Below are 9,723 nucleotides of genomic sequence, written 5' to 3'. Positions count from 1 at the left end.
CTCCAGAGTCCCCTGAGGAATGGCCTTTGCTGCTCTGTTTGAACATTCACACTTGTAATCTCATTCCAGCTGGCATTGTTACAGAAGTATCATTTATGAAGCCAAAATCAGACTCCCTGCAACTTCTGTGCTTTGACCATAGTTGTGTTATTTGGTGTTTTATAGAAAAGACCTAAACCTCTACGGCCATACTACCCTGAATGCTCCCGATCTCATCTGATCTTGGAAGCTAAGCCGGGTCAGGCCTAGTTAGTACTCGGATGGGAGAAAAGATCTAAACCTCCATAATAATGTTGAACATTTCTCGACCCTTTGCCAGATATTCTGCCAAATACTTTCATTACATATCTCATTTTAATACTTAGAAAAATCCTGAGTTAGCCGGGCACGGTGGCTCATGCCTGTAATCCCAGCACTTTGGGAGCCCGAGGCGGGTGGATCACCTGAGTTTGGGAGTTTGACCAGCCTGACCAACATGGAGAAACCCCATCTCTACTAAAAATACAAAATTAGTTGGGTGTGGTGACACATGCCTGTAATCCCAGCTGCTTGGGAGGCTAAGGCAGGAGAACTGCTTGAACCCGGCAGGCTAAGGTTGCGGTGAGCCGAGATCATGCCATTGCACTCCAGCCTGGGCAACAAGAGTGAAACTCCATCTCAAAAAAAAAAAAAAAAAATCCTGAGTTAGATAAGATTCTTAGGAAGTAGGTGAGATATTTGGGATTAAAGTTAGGTAAAGCCTGGGCCTGGCACGGTAGCTCACGCCTGTAATCCCAGCACTTTGGGAGGCCGAGGTGGGTGGATCACTTGAGGTCAGGAGTTCAAGATCAGCCTGACCTAAAAATAACAAAAATCAGCTGGGTGTGGTGGCAGGCATCTATATCCCAGCTACTCAGGAGGCTGAGGCAGGAGAATCACTTGAACCCAGGAGGTGGAGGTTGTAATGAGCCTAGATCACACCACTGCACTCCAGATGGTGACAGAGTGAGATTCCATCTCAAAAAAATAATAATAAAACTAAAAATAATAAGGCAAAGCCTGAATTCCCTTTACCAGATATGACAGCCAAATGCTTTTAGGTACTGGGCCAGTGAAGAAATGGGGGAGGTGGGTATGGACAGTAGAAGTAGTTGGGGAACCGTGGTCAGTTGTCAGATGTGTATTTTACCTGAAAGTAGCCTCCTCCCCAAAGTGTTGGCCAGACTATGTATCGTAACTTTTTTAAAGGATGTTCTTATTTGCAACAACTATTATGCCTCCTGTTAGTCATTTCCAAGGCTAAAAACCCTCTCCAGTTGCTTCAGCTATTCTGCTTATGATGGAAATTTCAGATCCGTTGCCACTCTGGTGGGTCTCTTGGTTGAGCTTCACGTGGTCATATACCAGAGGCACTTCTGTTCTGCCAGGAATTGTGAGGTGCTGGAGGTACAACAGGAAAATATAGGACTTGGGTAGTGAGGAGCACAGGTTGCAAACTAGCAGCCACATGTTGGCCTGCATTTGAGGATTTATTTTTTGAATTGTTCCATTTTATTTTCTGACCACCTATCCCCAAGTTCTTTTCATTTCTAAAAAGGGAAATGTTCACATGATCTTGATTTTGGACTTGAAAAATCAGGTAGTCCTTCATTGCAGAGAGGCTCCAGCCAACTAAAGTAAGGTAGTATAAGTTTTAACTGAGCAGCATTCTCAGTTCACCAAAGTTTGCACCATTCTTACTTTTATATCCAGCATGCTAATTTTCCTCACTAAGGGCAAAGACTGTGTCTTAAACCCTCCTACAAAGCCTAGCACAGTGCTTGTAGGCACTTAGGTTTATCAAATGAAGAGCTGGAATCGTGTACATTTCCATCCCAGGACACTGTTCCTTTGAGGTATGAATAGGTAGGCGAGTACCTACCTACATTTACTTCAGACTTTCCTAAATGGCCTTCCACCAGCTGCCTAGTAGGCCAGCTACTCTTCACACAGTTGGTGCTGCCTGGTCAGTCATGCCTCTGCCTGGCACCCTCTGCCCAGGCCAAGGAGCCCAGTTCATGACCTATCTGTACCAGCTGTCACAGGAGAACCTCCTGCCACTGGTGTATGGTAAGGGAACCTGGTAGAAGGACAGTAACAGCACTGGCTTTCTGCTTACCTTTGAAGGGTCCTATACCAATCAATGTACCTTAGTTGCCTTGATTTTTCGTTAAATTCCTATCCTGAGGCTTCTCTCCTATATTCGGTCCCATAGGCTCCTGGCCTCACAGGTATGTAGTTCAGTGATGGGGCCTCAGTTTCCTTCTAAAGTGGGAATAGAACAATTCTTGCCTCACAAGGTGATTGTGAGGATTAAATAAAAACAGTTCCAGATGGTGGTTCACACAGCCTGGCACAAAGTAAGCCGCTGTTGGAGAAAGTAAAGAGGATCACTGCTTTGGCTTCAGGGAGCAGATCCTGGGATGAGGCAGAGATGGAGGGAAGAGAGACCATCTGTTACCCTGTTGCCATCTTGAACCTGCTGTTCATGGCAGAACCACTCCAGAGCCAGTGGCAGGGGCGAGGGTTGATTGCCCAGCACAAGCAGGACTCCTCTCCCTGACAGCTGCTGACGGAGGGTGTGAGGAGGTCTCAGGCCCCTGGCCCTTTACCGGCATGCAGCTGGGCCTGGAAGGCTGTGTGCTCCAATCCTCTGGAAAAGGTGAAAGGCCCTGCAGGGAAGTCCTTGAAGACAAGAGGTTTTAGAGCTGGAGTGTCATCAGATCGCCTCTCATGGAGCTTGTTTTTCCTCTACTTTTTCACCTTCCCTCAGTCTTGCCCCTTGCTATGCAAATGCAGTCTGGTCTGTGGACTGGCAGCATCAACATCACTTGGGAAATTTGAAATGCAGAGTCTTGGGCTCCTCTCCTAAATTGGTATCTGCATCGTAGCAAGAGCCCTGTGTGTCAAGAACCCCACCTGTTAGTTGCATGTCAGTGTCTGAGAAGCGCTGGCTGATGGGGGCCCGCTTTCCATCCTAGTCCATCTCGCCTTGAGACTGGACCTCCTCAGGCAGTACCAATGGGTGGCCCTGGGTGTGGGGGCACTTAGAACGTATAGACTCTCCTCTTTGATCCACTATTATTCTCTAGCTAAGACAGTAACTCCCAAAGTCTGCAGAAGCTTTATAGAAATGGCAGAGAAACAATGCAGGAAGACTTTGTGAAGATCATTTTTTGTGATCAATGAGAAATCAAGACAGGAGTCCCAAAAATGAAGAAGGTCGGTGGCAGGAGTGGAACATGCTTCGGTTCCCTGAAGGCTCAGGGAAGGGGACGATGTGTAATTTATGACCCAGTGAGAGGCAGGATAGGTTTTCTTTCCATTTCTGTGGGAGGCAGGCCTGGTGGCTCAGGAGTTTACTCTGAACACTGGAGGTGCTGGCTTGCCTCTATCCGTGGGTCTCTAATGCCTGCGTTCTTTAATTCCTCTCACTAACACAAGAAGAGCCAACTAGAAAATGCTCCAATCTGAGGGTTAAAGTTTCTTGGCTAAGATGCTAATCCTTCAAGAGGGTTTTCTCTAGGATTAATGTCTACAGAGTTTGCCCTGAGACCACCATCCACAGGGCTGCTTTTGCCCCACAGCTGAAATAACGGCAGCAGCAAAATCACCAGCACATCCTGGGAGGGTCTGTGGCCTGGTAGAGTTGAAGAAAAGCAGTGCCCCTTTGCCCGTAGTTGTGAGGAGATGACTTGCATTGGGAAATAGGAGGTGACCGTGAGGAACCTGGGCAGTAAGACCAGCTGTCCCTGTAGCTGTGATCAGAAAAGTATAAGACTTAGCTTACTGATGGCATTGGGCATGGTGGCGAGCAACTGTAGTCCTAGCTACTTAGGAGGCCAAGGTGAGAGGATCCCTTGAGGCCAAGAGTTCGAGACCAGCCTGGGCAGCAGATCTACAAAATTTTTTTTTTTTTTTTGAGATGGGAGTCTAGCTCTGTCCCAGGCTGCAGTGCCGTGGCGGGATCTCGGCTCACTGCAACCTCTGCCTCCCATGTTCAAGCTATTCTCCTACCTCAGCCTTCCGAGTAGTTGGGATTACAGGCACGTGCCACCACGCCTGACTAATTTTTGTATTTTTTAGTAGAGATGGGGTTTCACCATGTTGTCCAGGCCAGTCTCAAACTGCTGACCTCGTGATCCTCCCGCCTCAGCCTCCCAAAGTGCTGGGATTATAGGCGTGAGCCACCACGCCTGGCCAAAATTTTTTTTAAAAAAATTAGCCAGGTGTGGTGGTGTGTGTCTGTAATCCTAGCTACTCTGGAAGCTTAGGTGGGATCAGTTGAGCCCAGGGTTTGAAGCTACAGTGACCTATGATGGTCCACTGGACTCCGGCCTGGGCAACAGAGTGAGACTTTGTCACTTAAAAAGGCCGGGTGTGGTGGCTCACACCTGTAATCCCAGCACTTTGGGAGGCCGAGGCAGGCGGATCATGAGGTCAAAAGTTCGAGACCATCCTGACCACCATGGTGAAACCCCATCTCAACTAAAAATACAAAAATTAGCCAGGTATGGTGGCACGTGCCTGTAATCCTAGCTACTCAGGAGGCTGAGGCAGGAGAATTGCTTGAACCCGGGAGGCAGAGGTTGCAGTGAGCCAAGCCAAGATTGTGCCACTGCACTCCAGCCTGGGTGACAGACTGAGATGCCATCTCACAAAGGAAAAAGGGAAAAAAAAAAAGCTCACTGATCAGATTTGTTGATAGCTCCAAGTTTCCCCTGTTTTGGGATATCAGAGTTATTTCTAAGTATTTTACGTTTTATATAGCTTTGCTAAATGGGACCTTTTAGGCTGGGTGCAGTGTCTCATGCCTGTAATCCCAGCACTTTGCGAGGCCAAGGCAGGCGCGTCCTTGAAGCCAGGAGTTCAAGACCAGCCTGGCCAACATGGCAAACCCTGTGTCTCTACTAAAAATACAAAAATCAGCCAAACATGGTGGTATACTCCTGTAATCCCACCTAGTCAGGTGGCTGAGGCATGAGAATCGCTTGAACCCGGGAGGTGGAGGTTGCAGTGAGCCGAGATGGTGCCACTGCACTCCAGCCTGGGTGACAGAGCAAGACTCCATCTCTCAATAAATAAATAAATCAGGCGCAGTGGCTCATGCCTGTAACCCCAGCACGTTGGGAGGCTGAGGCAGGCAGATCGCTAGAGCCCAGGAGTTCAAGACCAGCCTGGGCAACATGGCAAAACCCCATCTCTACAAAAAAATTAGCCAGGTGTGGTGGCATGTGCCTGTAGTCCCAGCTACTCAGGAGGCTGAGATGGGAGGATAGCTTGAGCCCAGGAGGTGGAGGTTGCAGTGAGCCAAAATTGCACCACTGCACTCCAGCCTGGGTGACATAGACCCTCTCTCTACTAAATAACAAAATTAAAAATAAAATATGAAATAAAATGGATTTTTTTATTCTTTTTCTTTCTTTGAATAGTTCTTTGTTAATGTATAGAAACACTACTGATTTTTGTATGTTGCTTTTGTATCCTACAACTTTATTTAGTTCTAACAGGTTTTTGGTGGTGTCTTTAGGGTTTTCTATATATAAGATCATGCCATCTGTAAATAGAGACAGTTTTACTTCTTCATTTCCAATTTGGAGGCCTGTCATTTCTTTTTCTCGCCTAATGCTCTGGCTAGGATTTCCATTACTATGTCGAATATAAGTGGTGAGAGTGGGGATCCTTGTCTTGTTCCTGATGTTAGTGGCAGAGCTTTCAGTATGTTCACTGCGAATTTGTCATACAAGGTAAATTCCAAGGTACATCAAAGTACATTCCTTCTTTTTTTTTTTGAGACGGAGTCTCGCTCTGTCGCCCGGGGTGGAGTGCAGTGGCGCAATCTCGGCTCACTGCAAGCTCCGCCTACCGGGTTCACGCCATTCTCCTGCCTCAGCCTCTCCGAGTAGCTGGGACTACAGGCGCCCGCCACCACGCCTGGCTAATTTTTTGTATTTTTTAGTAGAGACAGGGTTTCACCGTGGTCTCGATCTCCTGACCTCGTGATCCGCCCGCCTCGGCCTCCCAAAGTGCTGGGATTACAAGCGTGAGCCACCACGCCCGGCCAGTACATTCCTTCTATACCTAACTTGTTGAGAGTTTTTACCATGAAAGGATGTCAAATTTTCTCAAATGCTTTTCTGCATCTATTGAGATGATCATGTGATGTTTGCCTTTCATTCGCTTTTTTTTTTTTTGAGACAGAGTTTTGCTCTTGTTGCCCAGGCTGGAGTACAATGGTGCGATCTCGGCTCACTGCAGCCTCTGCCTCCGGGTTCAAGCAATTCTCCTGCATCAGCCTCCGAAGTAGCTGGGATTACAGGCATGTGCCACCACGCGGGCTAACTTTGTATATTTAGTAGAGATGGGGTTTCTCCATGTTGGTCAGGCTGGTCATGAACTCCCGACCGCAGGTGATCTGCCCCTGTCGGCCTCCCAAAGTGCTGGGATTACAGGCGTGAGCCACCGTGCCTGGGCCTGCCTTTCATTCTGTTAACATGTGTATTACATTTACTGATATGCATATGTTGATCCCGGGATGTGAGAAAATGTCAAGTATTTTCCCCATTTAATGGGGAGTGAAACCACAGTGAGACCAAAAGCGCCATGGACTGATGCTGGCCCAGGATCGAGGACTCCTCATTCTGAACATCAACTCAAGATGATGTTCCACTATATTTTTCTCCCTGGTGTTTTCATCTCCCCACCTCCAGCAAGGGGCAAGAAACTAATCTCTCTCTGCCAATCGTATCAGACCAGCAATAAAAGAAGTTCAGTATCTCAGTGTGTGGAGATTATGACTTTGCAATCTAAGAAAACAAAGGAGGCAGGCACAAAGTCTAGAAAGTCACATAGGGTGTTGGCAGAGTAAACTCACGTTTATATACCAAGTCCCAGGTCACTAAAACTTGAAACTTGAGAGTACTTTGGGAACAAAAGTATCTCTTCATTAAAACAAATAAACATTAACCAAAAAAGTAGACCACAGAACTTTGAATGCAGCTCTATCTTGATGTACTAAGGTTCTCGAAATGTCTTAATTATTTACAGTGTCAGCTTTAATCTAACCTTGGTTTTTATCTCCAGACTTTGACTTAACTTTGCATATCAAGTCACCTTGAATTCGACCTTTATGTTTATCCATGAATTATTTTTGGGGCATCTACTATGGACATAGCTTTGGTAGGTATCAAAAAGGAATCATCCACCATGCCCATCCTCCAGAAGTTTGCAATATACTTATGTAGAAATAGATCCATATTTGAAAGAACTGAACAAATATAATAAGTAATATTAGTAAATGAGTACAGTCAGCCCTTCATATCCTTGGGTTCCACATCTGTAGATTCAACCAACTGCAGATCAAAGATATTTGGGAGAAAAAAACAAAAATAGCAATACCAGCTGGGTGTGGTGGCTCACACCTGTAATCCCAGCACTTGGGAGGCCGAGGTGGGTGGATCACCTGAGGTCAGGAGTTCAAGACCAGTCTGACCAACGTGGTGAAACCCCATCTCTACTAAAAATACAAAAATTAGCCAGGTGTAGTGATGCATACCTGTAATCCCAGCTACTTCAGAGGCCGAGGCAGGAGAATCACTTGAACCTGGGAGGCGGAGGTTGCCATGAGCCCATTGCACTCCAGCCTGGGCAAGAAGAGTGAAGCTCCATCTCAAAAAAAAAAAAAAAAAACAGAGTAACAAAATAACAACAACAACAACAATCCTTACAAAGAATAAAAAATTAGCTGGGCTCTGTGACCCATACCAAGTAGTCCCAGCTACTTGGGAGGCTGAGGTGGGAGGTTCGCTTGAGTCCACGAGTTCAAGGTGGCAGTGAGCCATGATCTCGCCACTACACTTCAGCCTGGGTGATAGTGAGACCCTGCCTAAAAAAAAAAATTCAACAAGGCTTCTCATGAAAATCAGTAGTTCTTGGCAACCCCTCTTTCCTTTCCAAGAGACAACCACCTTCAGTTCTTCCAGATGAATATTTTAGTATTAACTGTCATCTCCATGTGAAATATTTTTATTACCATTTCACAATTGTTCAGTATTAGGCCTTATCAATTGACTATATCTAGTGGTGCAGATTGAGCTGCTCTTTGGTCATCCTTCATCACAGACACTTGCTTTCAGTGTCTCCATTTGTCCATATAATTGTGTCATTTGGCTGGATCAATATTAATGTTGATATTGCTAAGGATACACAAACGCTATTCATAGCTGAGCCAGAACACTTAGTATGACTTACTTCTTTTCCTTCTGACACAACTTTTAGTTTTTCATTGGAGTTAATAATCATGTTTATTTGCATGATTTTCTATGTATCTGTCCCTAGTTAAGCCCAAACTGACCCCATTTGTATATATCCCCTAGTCTCCCATGCGTTTCATCTGAAAGAACTCTCTCCATAAAGGAGGCTGCTGCCCTGTCCTCTTCCTGCCCATTGTCCCTCTGAGGGGAGGAAGTGACTGTAGTGCCTTCTGGCTTCCCGCGTGACTTCTGATTCTTGGTTCCTTCTTTGTCATCATTTTTCTCGATGCTTGTAGAATTGTCTTCAGTGTTCTGAAATTTCACAATGCATGTCCTGCTGTTGGCCTATTTCTATTCAGCACCCATTACCCATTGTGCCAGGTGCTCTTGACCCTTTCAGTCTGGAAACTCATGTCCTTTAGTGCTAGGGAATTTTCTGAAATTAATTTATCTGATAATTTATTTCACTCATACCTTGGTTTCCTATTTCTGGAATTTTTTCATAGATGTCGGTCCTTTTCCATTTTTCATATTTTTGTCTCTTTTCCATATTTTGTCTTTTTGATCTCCTTTGTGGAAGATTTCCTCAGTTTTTTTCTTTCAATTCCTCTGTCATCTTTTCTTTTCTTTTTTTTTTTTTTTTTTTTTTTTGAGATGGAGTCTTCTGCCACCCAGGGTGGAGTGCAGTGGCACGATAGCCCACTGCAACCTCCACCCGCCAGGTTCACGTGATTCTCCTGCCTCAGCCTCCCAAGTAGCTGGGATTACAGGCACGTGCCACCATGCCTGGCTAATTTTTGTATTTTTTACTAGAGATGGGGTTTGGCCCTGTTGGCCAGGCTGGTCTCGAACTCCTGACCTCAGGTCTCAGCCTCCCAAAGTGCTGGGATTACAGGCATGAGCCACCATGCCCAGCCCTCTGTTATACTTTCTACTACTGTTTTTTGTTTTTGTTTTTGTTTTTCCTTTTTTAAGACAGAGTCTCACTCTGTTGCCCAGGCTGGAGTGCAGTGGGGCGATCTCAGCTCATTGCAGCCTTTGCCTCACAGGCTCAAGCAATTCTCCTGCCTAAGCCTCCCAAGTAGCTGGGATTACAAGCCTGTGCCACCACACCCAGATAATTTTTATATTTTTAGTGGAGATGGGGTTTCGCCATGTTGACCAGGCTGGTCTCAAACTACTGGCCTCAAAGTGATCTGTCCACCACGGCCTCCTAAAGTGCTGGGATTACAGGCATGAGCCACTATACCCAGCCTTCTACTCTTCTGTTACTATTTTTTTCTTTTCTTTTTCTTTTTTTTTTTTTTTGAGACAGAGTGTCGCGCTGTTGCCCAGGCTGGAATGCAATGGGGTGATCTCGGCTCACTGCAACCCCCACCTCCCAGGTTCAAGCGATTCTCCTGCCTCAGCCTCCCGAATAGCTGGGACTATAGGCGTGTGCCACCACACTCGG

This window comes from Symphalangus syndactylus, chromosome 24 (genome assembly GCF_028878055.3).
Source record: "Symphalangus syndactylus isolate Jambi chromosome 24, NHGRI_mSymSyn1-v2.1_pri, whole genome shotgun sequence".
Taxonomy (NCBI): domain Eukaryota; kingdom Metazoa; phylum Chordata; class Mammalia; order Primates; family Hylobatidae; genus Symphalangus; species Symphalangus syndactylus.
This window is presented reverse-complemented; position numbering follows the sequence as displayed.